Below are 15,134 nucleotides of genomic sequence, written 5' to 3'. Positions count from 1 at the left end.
GGCTGTTTAATTACAAGTGCAGCGTCTATCATTAATGAGAGGGTGGAGATGTTAGTGGCAGTGCCCATATCTCTGCAGAAACCGGTTTGATTATAGGGTATTACTTTAATTTCTGTGGTCCATGTTGTTAGTTCTTGAAGGAGTACCCCGGCATAATATTTGGCTTCGTTGTCCAAAAGAGCCACCAACCGATAGCTCTTTGGATCACTCCTGTTGCCTTTTTGATAGATGGGAGAGATTATTGAGCCCCTCCATGATGATGGTACCATTGATGTCAGCAGGATTCTGTCAAAGATGGGATTTAAGACTGTAGCCCAAAATTCAGGGTCTTGTTTAAATAGTATGGGCGGAATCCCGTTTGGGCCAGGAGCTCCTTCACGTCTGCCTTTCGAGATTCTTTTGCAGACTTGGGTATTTGTAATTGTGAAGTTCTGTCCATGTTCTACATTAGAGTTTGGCTGGAATGGTTGAATTTCCATTCTAGACGCAGGGTTATTTAAGCCGATTTGGGGAGTCTGTTATTTGTTGAAGTATGGTTCGAGGTAAGTTATCCATGCTTCTTCTGTAACGTTGGAGCTGATGCACTGACCTTGCAGGTTAGATAGGGCATTAATCTTCTTCCAAAATTGCGCGCTATTGTTGTTTTTGATGTCGTACAGGAGTCTGGCCCAAAGAGATCCTTCGGCTTCCTTTTTATTTTGCCAAAAACGTTTTTTACGGGTGGCTTTTAACTGCCTCAGTTCTTGTAATGCCGAGGGGTCTTTCTTCAACCTCCGTAATGTAACGTTTGTCCGTGCTTTGAGCTGTTTTAATTTGGCATTATTCCATAGGTTAGAGCCTGGCCGTAGGTTTTGGTGGCACGTTTTTCTCCTGTTTCAAGAGTGTCCCTTTATATCTCCGTGGCTGTTCCGTAGGGTTTTTGTGAATGCCTCCCAGCCTCCAATTATGTCGGGGTTGGCTGCTTCCCCTTCTTCCCAGAGTTGTTTCGCAAAGGAGACGAGGCCTTCGGGATCGTTGGTGCTGCATTTTACTCTTCTCTCATTGTTGGTATATTCTGAGCAGAGTGTATTTGCTGGGGGCAATTTGTATGTTAATGTCTCTTCTACCGTTATTTCCTGGGGCAAGTGATCGCTGAAATCTATGCTCCCAATGCGATAGTTTTTTACTTTTGTGAACATGCAGCGAGAGCAGAATGTATAGTCACTGCGTTGTTAAATGTTGCTGTTTGTGGGCGGTCTCCAGGAAATCTGCAGTTTAATGCACATGAGCCCAGTTGCTCTAAGAGCGATAATAGATTTTTCGAGATGTTTGTGAGTCTTCCGACTGTGTTGATTTCTTGAGACATTTCCTCCCAAGCAAATGGATCCTCCTCTGAGTAGATGTCATCAGCTCTTTTCCTGAGCACGTTTAGGTTGAAGTCCCCTGTAATTATCCAGTTATTTGTTTTCTCTTCTGTTATTATTTTCACCAGTTCCTCCTTTAGTTGTTGACTCCCTTTGTTTTTTTCGCGTGGGTGCAGATAGAGGTTTAGAAGTATTATATGTTCTTTACTTGTCTTCCCCTGTAGGGTAATTCGAGTTACTTGCATTTCATTTGGTAGCGCTAAGTTGTATGGTAAAGGTTCTACTGCGTAAATGCTACTAAGAGCTGTATGTAGCTAGGCCTCCCTTATTGTGGCCGAATTTAGCGCTTCTTGTTGCCGATAGATAGAGCATGTTAAAGCCGTGCAATGCCTTTGGAACTTCACTCCATGTTTCTTAGAGCGAAATTATATCAAATTTCTGCAGATAAGATAGCAGTTCTGGGTCCGAGGTTTTGTCTCCCAGCCCATTGATGTTCCAGGAACAGATTTTCAGAGAGTTCTTATATGGGGGTGCATTATGCTTAGAGTGTCACGGTCTTTCAATTTTGATGTTTATTGTCCTGGAAACCCTGCTCCACTCCGGTGTGGGTTTGCTTCTGTCCGAATGTGCCCTTGGTGCGTTATGTTCTCCATTTCCCCTGTACTCTGTGCTGTTGCTGCGTGCCCCTCGTAGTACTGAAAATGATCGTGGGCTTGGTTGTCCAGAACTAGTGTATTCTCCTTGGCACTTTGATTCAACCAGTAAGGGATCAGGATACGTTGGTTTTGCAAGTGGCCGAAGTTTAATACCCCATTCGTTAAATCTAGTTTGTTCCTTTAGGACTCTCTCGGCTAGGTCTGGTGTAGCCCAGACTGTTTTCGTTAGCTCTATTCCTGGACAATCAGGTGATTATTTCAACTCAACTGACTCCAGTTCGGTGGTTTTTATGTTCTTTAAGGTGTTAATGGACCTTAGTAAACGCAGGATGTTGCCCCTGTTTAGTGTGTCAACCCGTCCCTTTGATATATACTCTGGGTAAAACATGACTGTTGTTGTTGCGCCTAAGTGCCCTATTTGTTGGTCCAGGGTGTTCTCTGTCACTGTTGAGACCTCTGTTAACGGTGATGGCCCCCGTGATGGTATAGTCAGGCCGAGTAGCTCGCTGTTGCTTACTGAAGCTTTCTCTGTGCTTGACGCTGATGTTGAAATTATCTGCCCCTCCATGCAGATGCTGCTCTGTGGGGCTATTTCTTTTTTTGCCTGCTGGCTCCGTCGGCCCTTTTGTTAATGATGTTGCTAAGCCTTGTGTTGCCTTGTTGAGTGCCCATTCCTTTATTATTATTGGTGGTTCCCCTGTCGAGCTCCTACTTTTTTTCCCCGGTTTCTGCTCCAGTCCATCAATTATTAATTCATTGGCAGTTGTTCGCTCAATATTTTCTAGTGCTTTTTCCTGGATTGGTCTCTTTTTCTCTTCCCGACCCGGGAATGTATCTTCTTCCTCCCTGCTAGAAGAGACTTGTTGGTCATCCATTGGTGCATCCCGGGGACTATAAATTCCATCCATGCTGTGCTGCAATGCCTGTGTGGGTTTTTGGTTTCGCCCCTTCCTCCTTTGTTTTCTCCGCTGTTTGGAGGATAAATGTGCACCTTCAGTCAGTACCTCTTTTCCAGGGGTTTGCTGGGTTGCGAGGTGTTGCTCGTCAGGGGTACTGTTGCTCCTTGGGTTGGTGCGCTGTTGTTTAGCCCTGATATGGGTAAATCCCCATCCTCACAGAGCTGCCTGCCGTCTGGTATCTGGGCCGCAATTGCAGTTTGCTTAACCTGAGTCTTGGGTCTTTGTACTTTTATTAGGTTTGTTGTTGGAAGCCCGCTGATGTTCTTGTGGGCCAAGCCCAGCGCTGGTTGGGCTGGCACTGCTTTCCTTATATCGTCAAGGAGGTTGTCCAGTGCTGATGGTAATGTTGTTAGCTTATCCACAATTGTTATGCAAGTGCAGCTGGCCTGGGAAAATTGTGTCTCTGACTGTGCCCTCTTGATCAATTTGTTAAGGTCTGCCAGCTTATCATCAATGCTAGCAACAAAGATGGAGAGTGAGTTGAGGACTGACAACTGGAGGTCCATCTTATCTGATTGATACTGCAATGTGCTCACATACATTTGCATTGTATGCAGCAAAGTGGACCAGATATCATCTTTGTCTTTTATCCTTTTCGATGTTAGGTTTCGGAGAGCTGTTATTTCTTCTTTCTGGCTCACCTCCGGTGGCAATGGAGTATGACGCGACTAATTCCTCCCATTCTTCAGGTGTAAGATATGATGACTCTGGTTCAATTTCTTGAGACATTAGTAATCGTGTTGGCGCCCGTTGTGTGTTACAGTTAGGTTGAGCTGCGACAATGTCGAGGCCATATTGAGTTTTAGGTTTTCCCCGGGTTGGTTGAGTGTGCTCATCTTGTGCTAATGGTGCTGTTCTGGCTTCGATATTTTTTGTTAAGTTATAGGAGTCTTCGCTATCTACTTTGCTCAAATTAGCCGTGCTCATATTAGCCGTGCATGCCTCCTTGTGTTCACATGTCCCAAGTCTCTCCGGTGAATCCTGGCCAAGAGTGCCCGAAGAGAAAGGGCTATCATTGGGACTATCTTCTGTTTTAGCCTTTAGCGGCATATCTGGTGGCTGTAAGGATCCGTGAAGAGCTGTGCTGTGCTTTTGTTCTTTTAAAGCTTCCTACTCTCCTCCCAGTTGCTGTGGTAGCATTTTATCCAAGGATCCATCCTTGGCGTGCTTGCAGGGGGTGCAGTTGTTAGTGCTTTCCCCTTTTTTTCCTTCATACCTTCTATACCTCCCTCTGCAGTTATTGCTCTACGGCTCGCCGCCTGTCCAGACGTTTTGTGCCTGCACTCATTATCTATTGCAATGTTTATAGGCAGGACTATCTCTAATTGACTCAGGTCGTCGTAGCCTAGGTGACCGTTTGCCGCGATTCCTTGAGTCTTTGCCTCCTTGATTATGGCTGGTGCGTCTATTCCCTCTTTAGGGCTTGCATCGCCACTACCATGGCTTTTGCCGGCGGCTGATAAGCCTCTGCAGTCTGGCCCGACTGCTGCCATTGCTGCTGTTGTGCCAACTGGTATACCGATTGATGTGCCTTGAAGGGTTGGAGTGGATCGGGGAAGTTAGTAATTTTACCGCTATCTAAACACAGTTCCGGCCTGGCGTCCTTTATAAATGAAAATTTTGTGTACATTTTAGGTTGGTAACTTGACTTGGGCAAGTTAGGGTCTCTGCTTAAACTACTTACCATCCCGCTTGTTAAGGGTTCAGGGCTGGTAAATAGCGGAGAGATCAAATTGAAGACTTCGTCTTTTATCCTCGCATGTGCTTCGGCACTTCCCTTATTTAATGTCTTCTTGGTTCCCCTCCTCGTTGTTTTGGCAGGGTCTGCTGGTGCCTGCTGCCTTGTCTTCCCAGACCGCATTATTGTGTACAAGATGCTATGGGCTGATTTTAGTTGAAGCAGCTGTCTTGACTGACTGTTGTGACCGCTGCTTTTCCTGATATCACGTTTTTCCAAGGTTGATATCTAACTCTCCGCTCTCTGGGAGCCTCTCTGGGCGCTCCTCGTGGCAGGGCGGAGGGAGGGGGTGTATCAGGAGTGCAATAACCGGTCTGGTAATGGCAGCAGCAGGAGGTAAGCAGCGCTCGAGACCCGGGGGCTTGAAGGCTTGAAAACTTGCTGGCCGAGTGCAGAGACTCCTGCTCCGGCAGCACCCTAGAGAGCAGCGCTCAATAGTTGCTTGACAGCCGAGCGTAGAAGCTCCGGCTAATGAAAGCAGCTGCCAACTGCCGGCTGGTGAGTGCTGCAAAAGTAAAAGTGGAAGCGAAACTGCAGCCGATTAGACTTCGGTCCAGAGGGTCTAAGTATTCTTGGTGGGGGCTGCGCCGAAGGGATGGTAGGGTATTAGGGGAGGGAAAAGTACTCCAGATCACATAGTTATGCAGAACAAAGCTCTGGCCACTCCTCAAGGTGCTCTTTCAATCCCTCTGGAACAGGAGCAACAGAATATCCCGTATTCGCGTTGGAGGCGGTGCTGCCGGCTCATGCCGTGTGCCTCAGTAAAATGGTAATTGACCGTCAGTGATATTCACCGCTGAGGTCAGGGAAAACACCTGTGGCTCCTGCCAGCACCAAGGAATAGTTCCAGTAGCTCCTGCCACCACGGAAATTGGCAAGCAGCTCCCGCCGCGACTGTAATCGACCCTGCGGCCTCCACCGTGTTCGGCAGAAGACACCGGCGGCTCCAGACGTTCAGAACGTCATTTGCGGCTTCCACCGCACCAGGAGATGTTAGAAGCTCCTGCCGTGTACGGCGTTATTCGCGGCTCCCGCGGCACCGGGAAATGGTTAGGCGGCTCCTGCCACTTACAAGAGGCTTGGCACAGCTCCGACTGCACTGAAGAACACCCGCTGCTCCTGCCGTGAGAAAGGGAAACTTGCGGTTTGTACCGCGATAACACCCACGGCTCCTGGAGTTTGGGAGTTGAGTCACCGCACGGGTCACCGCCTGCCTCCACCACCACATCCCCGCCGATCGCCAACAAAAGTGGGGGGATCAAGTCACAGTGGCAGGGACAAAACAAGCGGTCGCGGCAGCAGCCGTTTGCGGGAGCAGGAGCAGGGGGCCGGCGTCTTCCTCGCTGTCTCTGACCGCTGCTACTGCCCATCACTGCCAAACCACAGACTGGCTCAGGAACGATCAGGAACGCAGCACCCATTGATGAATGGATTAGTGACTATGTGGATGCTTAGAACAATGGATTATTCATCAATCCATGTACTCAAGCGCTCACCCATTCACAGTACATGCACAAACTCGTTCATCCTTCAGATAATCCATTTGTTCTCACATTCATTCACTCACCCATCTAAACATGCATAAACACTCATAAAATCAACAAAGAAGCCATTCCACGTACACACTATTCTGCCCTAAAGATGAAAACTACTGTCTGACAAGAAGGTAGCATTTTACTCTCGTTAAGGCCAAAGCCTATCAATGACATAATACTGTAATCTTATCTTCTTTGTGCACCTTTATATTTTCACTTCATTTAGCTTTAATATGGTATCAATCTCGCATAATGTGCTTGTCCTCCATTTTACTTTTCATTAGTGCAAAAAACTCATTTGACTTTTAACTTTGTAGTACTCTTTAGGCTTGGCTTTAATGACAAATCCCAAAAGTGACATTAAGTTTGAAGGATATGTTCAGGTTTTATTACAAAAAGAGGAGGCAGAGGGAGGTTGATCAGTCCAACACATGTCCCCCCATAGGATTATAGCACTTTACCAGAGTTCTTCTCTGTTTGGAAAATTGCCAATCAGGCAGTTGAAATTGGTAGATTGGACTGAATAATTATATTAAACTAGGGGCATGGGCATCTAGAAGTCCTTTCATTTTGGTTGGAAGCCCTCATTAGCAACTTACATGAAAAAAGTAAATTTGCTGGACATTAAAATTGAATTTATCGCACTCTTTTGTTGTCATTAAGGCTTAGCTTTGTGCATTATGTGCCCCTTATGTGTATTTTCAATTCGTGTTTGTGAACATTTACAATGGTACTAGGAACTTTTTTCTAAGCTAATGCTCCTTGTATGCACCATAGAAATAGTTATATCTTCATTATGTAAACTACATAAAATAGTAATACAGGTAATGATTAAAAAGGTGACCCCCTTCCGCAGCAAGAAAGGCAGTGTAGATGACAGTGTAGACTCCCGCAGCCCCGGGTTTGAGTCAGAGGGTCTTGCTCGAGCTTGTGCCTCAGATAGCTGAAATACAATGGGGACTTTAGCGTATAGACCGCGGGTCGGGGTAGGCAAGTGGAGGTGAGCAGTAGAGTAAACACAGTCTATCAGGACCCTGCCAGCATGTTGTAGTGTTGGAGCTTACTATCATCCCACCTTGCTGACAGGGGACGACATTGTGTTGTGTGAGACCATGAGGCAAGAACGTATCAATACCCAGTGTTGTATTAAATAAAAGACTGCACTCCCCTTGTCTTTGTAGAGGATGCAAAGTATGGCAAGCCCCAGTGCTGTGGCACAGCAATGGGAGCAAGGCAAGCCTGGCACCGCTGCAAAAGCAGGAGTACCACAATAAAATAACAAAATACACAATTCTTGATGCAGACTCATACAACTTCTGTAGCTGTGAATGGTTAGTAAAACAAACTAAAAAAATCACGAATAAAAAAGGTGCCATCAATCAATGGCAGATAATCAATATATTCATGATATTTATAACAACTAATGGCTTTGTGTACCGTCCCTCTCTCAGTTTAATTTTCAGATTATATCAGATTATGAAGACATTACTGAGACAGTTAAAGCACTTTAGCTAACCATAAAAAGTCAGAATGCAACTCACATGTGAGTTATAACTTTTTAATTTATTTTTAGCATTCAATTATCCCTTTATGACATTTTCACTTTCAGGTTTATTCCAGTATTTTGTGATTGTAATTAAGTCTTCTTATTTGCTATTGTCCAAATGCTTGATAAAAAGATAACAGAATGAACTGTGTATGGCAATTTAAATATATGATTACATTTTCAATAAAATTGACATTTTTGATCTTTTATGAATCTGTTCAAATATGTGTTCAGAATTTTAAATGATTTAGGACATTGCCTGTAAACTATCTGAAATAGAAACAAAATATTTAAAACAATTCACAGATTAAAGGGAGATTAAAGATAGACTCTAAGCATGCATGTGGAAAAGGGTATACATTTAGAGCTTTGCCATACCATAATAGATGAAATGGCACTCTCAGGTTTTAAGATGTCATGGGTGGAGTGCGAAGATTGGATTGATGGAGGTGTAGCTTTTGACAGGATACTCTCTTGGTTAAATCTCTCTGACCTGTTTCTTATAGGAAACCTCATGTCTACCCAAGAGATTAATGTTTCTTTTAGTCTTTTTTGCTTCACATGCCACCTTATTGCTAGCTGATCCATTTTCACAGGAAGGGGAACCGTTTTACCTCCAAAAACGAATTTGGAACTATTATGAGACCTTAGCCCCTGTCTGTGACTTTCTCTGGTCCTGAAAAAGAATTCAAAGATCGCCTAGATACTTTTGGATTACAGCTTATTACATCTTCTCCTACCTATCTAGCTGGACATCCACTAGCCACAATTTTCTCTAAATGGAACAATATAGAAACCAAAGAACCTGATCCAATAGTCTTGACAAACCATTCAGCAACTCCATTCTTTTCTTCTGGTCTTTCCTCTTCTTTGGTGATGAATATGAGAAGCAATTTTATTATTGCCAACTCATGTAAAGCCTTTTGTCACTAGACAATCAGCCAGTTTATTCAATTTAACAATAGTCCCCTAGAGGCATCAAAAATGATGACTAACACTCAAATTGATGACCTGAACAGTAGTAACAAAACAAATTATTTACTCCCACTAAAAGCATTAAACAAATGTAACCTTAAAAAAAAGTCCATGGTTCATTGAAGTGCTCATAAAGAGTAAACTGCAACTTCGCACGTCGAACAGAAAAAGGCATAGTGCCTATGATGCACAGACTAAAACGTATTATCTTACATATCCAGAAAGTCACCATCAAAAAGAGTCAAAAAGATAATATTTCTCAAACTGTCTCACACCTATTCCTAATATGAAACAAATTTTCATATTAGCAAATGTCTGGAACCTGCCTCGTGTGCACTAGAGATGCCTTTCTCACTGTCTCTAAGTGGGCAAGTTTTCTGTTTCTTCAGCGAAGCAACCAATAAAATCTGAGCAGAAATTGAAAATTAGATTTATGTTTTATTTCTAGTTTGGACAAGCTCAGGCACTCTGAAACCGTGTTAAGTGGGAGACATCCTTTACATTGCGTGCGATACATCACATGCCATTACAGCGCAGTCCTTACAATGACCCCGATGTTACATCACAAACCCTTAAAACGCAAGTCGTTACAACGACTTGCTGTAGGGGGCAGAAGGTGTTGGATTTAAAATCCAACACCTTCCCTACTGTTGCATAGACTGGAGTTAGAATAGTAAATTATACTATTTCAACATCCAGTGCCCCCTACAGCAAGTCGTTACAACGACTTGCGTTGTAATGGTATGCGATGTAACAGCGCAGTCATTGTAACAACCGCATTGTAATGGCATGCGATGCATCGCATGCGTTGTAATATCGCATATTCATGTTAAGTACTTTTGAACAGACCATTCCCACATTGGATACATTTCTTCCTATCCCAGAACCCACTCTTGTTACTCTTATTCAGCAAAGCAGTCCCATAGACTTTCCATCAGGTGTCTGCCATGCCAAATCAAATATTCCCATCAACAGTTTATAAGCACAAAAACTGCTCTTACTTTCTATAATTCTTTTGCCTGGCATAGAAAGAAGCTATAGTAAAATCATCAATATTAAAAAAAAAAACCTCATTGGATCCAACCACCCCGATCAACTTCCAGCCCATTTCCCTACTGCCTTTTCTATCAAAGGTACTTGCAAGAACAGTGTTCTTACAACTGTTAGAGTTTGTGAAATCAGATGCTCTCCTAGACAGCCAGGTCGACCTCTGTCAGTTCAGAGTACCTAGCTGCATGTAGTCTCTGCCCTGAATGACCTCTGTAGAATTAAGGATGCCAGAGGCCCTGGGGCCTTCGTTCTCCTGGACCTCTCATCAGTATTCAATACCATAGATCATAGAACCCAACTAAATAGATTCTTGGATATCACCAGTGTTCCATTATCCTGGCTGTCTTCGTTCCTGTCCAATCAGAAAGAAAGAATATTCACACCACCTTACCTTTCAGCTGCAAAGGAGTTTGGGTTTGGTATGCTTGCAGGGATCAGTGCTTTCACTGCTTCTATTCAACACCTTCATGTGGCCACCAGCTCATTTGCTTCACAGTTATGGTACAAAGGTTTTTTCATCTTAGGTGTATTCCCAAATCAAGGCTCAGATTCCTCAGTAGCCTCACTCTTATGTGACAGCGTAGCAGTCACTTGCTAATGGATGTATGAAATGTATTTAAAACTGAACCCAGATCCTCTGCTAACCTCCCCCTGCATGAATCTGCTAGACCATCACCACGCGTCACAAATGGGTCCCACCTCCATGCCTGTTAAATCTATCTGCAGTCTAAGAATATATGTTGTTTCTGACCTTGGACTTGAGACTCTCATTCTGAGATCACATTTTTTCACTTGAAAACTCTAAGGCAAATATTCCCATTCTTTGAATCCCATCTCGGAGTCCTAGCAGTAAATGCTGTCATTCAATCCAGACTGGACTACCGCAGTGCAATTATTTTAGAAGCCCAAAAACGAAATTACAGTGCATTTGTAGTTGGTTCCGGAAGCAGAAGTGTATCTTATCTGTGGTGTAAAAAAAATGTACACAGTCAAAAATGCTGGAAGAGCTTTACATTGGCTCCCTGTGTTTTCTGAATGTGTTTTTTAAACTATGACTACAGTACATTCTCCTGATTTCCTGTCAAAACCAAATCCTGGCATACGTCTTCTAGGAACCTCAGATCTAACCAGCAATTCCTCTTACAAACCTCCAAAACCTACTACTAGATAAAGTGAGATAGCCTTCTTGATGGTCAAAGAAACAAATTGGAATGCTCTGTCCTTTGTTCAACACAGTCAACACTCCACTGCTAATTTCAGTAAGGCCTTAAAAACCTCTCTGTTCAACTAGCAACAAATAGGCCCAATACGTTTAATCTATTCTGCACTATAAAAAACTCTTTAGATGATTGTTGCGCCATACAAGTATATTTGAACATTGTGAAACAGGGGTGAACAAAAAGGTCGGTATTGGTCAAGGGCTGGCCTGGGGCATTATGCATCTTAGACATGTGATTAAAAGACTGGAGGCCGCCAAGTTGCAAGGGCTGTGAGGGAATGCTGAAGGTTGACCGGAAAGGGGGTTTGGGAACATCACCACTAGGCTTTCAGGGAGGACAGTGGGAACAAGAATGGGAAAGTGACAGATGTGAGGTGGCAAAAAAAAGTCTGATGGGCGATGATGGTGGATGCAAGTTGAAGGAAGCACAGCAATATGACTAATATCAGACATTGTGGTCTTCAGATTAATTTAGTGTTAGGTCACTGTGCGGGCCTCACTTTTCTGAGATTGGTGTGACACTAGACACTTGAAGGGGATTACTTGATACTGACATACTGGATAATGCATGAATGGCAGGACCTTGATAACACAATGGTATCCATGTTCCTCAGAAATATTAACTATCTTATGATCAAGATGCCCCACAATCTGTACTGGTAGATCCTATGTTGAGTACATTGGTCAGTTAGTCAACAACTGTAGAGGAGCATGCCTTTCGTAGTGACACTATAGACAGAACATTAGACAGCTCATCACAAAAAACATGCATAGACATAAACCGGGGCTTAAGGGAAGTTAAGTTCATAAGCTATACCTTCTAATCACTGGTTCAAAAACTATAACATCCATCATTGGCATTAAAGAAAAAACTTTTTTTTAAACTAAGGCCTATGATGTTTTATTAGCAGACATAGTAATGCGGGAGCACTTCCTTGCCAATGCTTTATTCAATAGTATGATTGGTTTGCTAGCTGTGGCCGGGACTTCTGTAGTACTAAGGTGCCAAGTTGAGCTAAGGGTCTGGAAGATGAAGTGAGCACAAAATAATAGCATGCAAAGGCTCCCACTTCTGTTAGAAGATTTTTTAGGCCTCAGTTGGATTCGTTCTTACACAAAGCTTTTAAATAAATAAAAAAAATAAAAAAAGAATCCTCCTTTTGTTGGAAATTCTGCATCTTTGATACACACTTGATAGTATAAGAGACAGCATAATTTGCGGGCAGTAATCCTAGAGAGATGGCTGCTTGTATGTGAGACTATATGGTAGGGATGTCAGTTCCAAACCTATTCTCCCACATTGGTAGAGAGCCCTTCATGATTACAACACAACAAATGTAGATACTTCACCAGTAGGAAAGTTTACACGCTTTTTATTGAACTTCTTCGAGGAGTGCAAAATGTTGCTTGTATCTTAATTTGAAGTAGATACAAGATTTAGTTCCACCCACTTACTTTTGATACAGGTGTCCTGGTCATGTCCTGGCCAGAGATTCCTGTAAACTGAGCTGTATATAAAATAACTGAGAACCTTTCGGGCAAGAATGACATTTCTGGAGTGCCTAAGAAGGACAGAGGCTGGGTGCATACATCTTCCAGGTCCACAAATGCATGATTAGAAGTAGTGGGGCTTCAGGCATATAATCCCCTGGGAGAGAGTGAACATTTTTGTAGATGGACACCCTGTTGCATATAATTTCCATGATCCTACTTAGGCCATTCAGACGTCTTAGGATCTGAAGGCTGCGATGCTTATTCACACATTTATATCCATATCCAGAATGAGCATTAACAGTATCTGGAAATTCCAGTTCTTCTCCCTTAGGTGTAGCTGCAGGTTTTGCACTTTGGGCTAAAACCAAACTCTGGCATTGGGGGTGCTACATAACAGAGGAATACAGCTTACCATTATCTAGATATGTCAATGGTTCATACACCTCCTGGGAGAAGGTGGAAGCTTTCTCATATATCTGACAAAATCACAGCTTTGTGGATGTCAGGACCTACAATTCATAGATGCCCAGTTTCAGACCAGTTGGGGACAGCCTAATTTTCTCTTTGAATTTGAGCACTTTTTATAGTGACAGGCTCACCCTTTGCAAGAGTTTAAATGCAGATTTAGGTGAGATGGTACACATATACCTATAATGGGAAGATATGGGTTATGGATGGACAAGCCAATGTAACACAATCATATTCCTTTTTTTATGGGTTCCTTATCACTAATCACTCATTATCTATGTGGTTCAATGGGACGTTAACATCTAGTTATTCTCACAGGAGATAATCTGCAGTGGTAATACTCAGCTTTGCAGATCTGTGGACATCAGAATGTGGTGAGAAAGATGATATCAGAACTAATGAAGTGTGCATAGTTCCTACATACCTGACCCAAGACCCTCACTGCCAGATCTTATATGATGATTCTGACTACAGATTCTTCAGGCTGCAAGTAAGCAACCACCATGGGTGATTTGCCATTGTATGATTTTTGGTCAAACCAGAAGGTTTACTGTCCTCCAACTCATACGGGGTGGTCCACAATGAAGACCTGCAAACATTTACACACATAGTCCAGGGAAACCTGGTGCTAATGAGAGCAAATAGCACAAAGACAAAGCAAATAATATATGTTAAAAATGATAAATAATACTAATCATGGAAATACATTAACCACTATACTGAAAATATTGAATGACTGCTCTTGCTTATGCTTTCAAAATGAAATTCAATAACAGTGTGGCTTTGTCCTATCCACTGAATCCTGGATCACCCATTAATCCCTAAATCAAAATAAAGCATTGATGAAAAATCTCTGCAAGAAATAGTGCAGAGTTTCAGATGTATGTTTTTCACATTCTTAAAGTACATTGATTTTTTTCATGCCCTAGAATAAAATTCATGCACCACATGCTTTAAGATTAAAATATATTATACCCTTTTCATTAAAGTTTGAGTGTGAAATCAATTTCTACTGAAAGGTGAAATCTTACATACATTAACAGGGGGCACATGCTTCAGGTCCTTTACAGAGGTCCCTGTTCAGTTCAGCCTTTGGATTTAGAATCCTGTCTTCTCTCTTAGTAAGCCTTTTGCACCTGATTTACAGAGTTGTCTAGCTGAATATCTGCATGGGTGGATGGCCACTTTACATTTCGCCAACTTTTCTATTACATTTATTTCCCCCTTCCCATTTATTCCACTAATGTAGAATAGCACCCAGATGAAGAAGCCAGTAGCGATTGTGGTGCTTCCCTTCTGAATGTGAATGTCATGGTTGTCTCTGCCACAAAACATGCCTGTGTCACTGAGGTAGCTATTTAGAGCTTCCGCTGTGACTCCCCAATTCTTTTATAGACCTTGCACATGACACTGAACCTAATAGAGAGAAAATTACTTAAAATCAAAGGTATTGCAGGGTTTAACTTTCCTGGAGCTGTTACTCTCTCACATCACGCCACCTTTCTGTCAAGCCATCATGGGAAGGGTATTCAGTTTTGGAATTGCTATGCATTCTTGGTCCTTCAGTTATTTTAAAACTGTTTTGGTCATGGGTTGAAATTGTTCACTCAGGTAGCTGAGATGGAAGCATTATAGATTTAGATTAGCTGAGGTCCTTACTTACCCTAATAACATTTGCTCTGGAACATTCAAGAGGGTTGGTGGAAGTTCACTCTGGTTTTGTATCACAAAGAGTTTTCCTTTTGGTTATTACATCTGCAAGGAGACTCAGTAAGTTGGGTTGCTTTGTCTTTGGTGCTCCATCTTAACATTTTATTAGACAGAAGGTTACTCAGGCATGGTCTTGTGTCTTTGGTTTCCTCTGCTGTTCTTCAGGAGGAGGGGACCTGGGTGGGAAGCGATTTTCATGAGAACCAAAATATATTGTGATACGTTTGTTTTCCATTCCTTGAATGACTCGGTGCATCAAGCAGTGTCTATTTTGTAGAGTGAATGCAGGTTTGTGTTCTTCAGATCCTTCAGGTCAAAACTGCAAGGCACCTACATTATATATCTGTAGGAGGATCATGTTCATTATTAGCATGAGTTTTGGGTAGGTGGAGGCTGCTATCCCAGGAGAGTCAACAATGTGATTTTCTGTGTCTTGGGCAG

This window comes from Triturus cristatus, chromosome 5_1 (genome assembly GCF_964204655.1).
Source record: "Triturus cristatus chromosome 5_1, aTriCri1.1, whole genome shotgun sequence".
In the NCBI taxonomy this organism is placed as follows: domain Eukaryota; kingdom Metazoa; phylum Chordata; class Amphibia; order Caudata; family Salamandridae; genus Triturus; species Triturus cristatus.
This window is presented reverse-complemented; position numbering follows the sequence as displayed.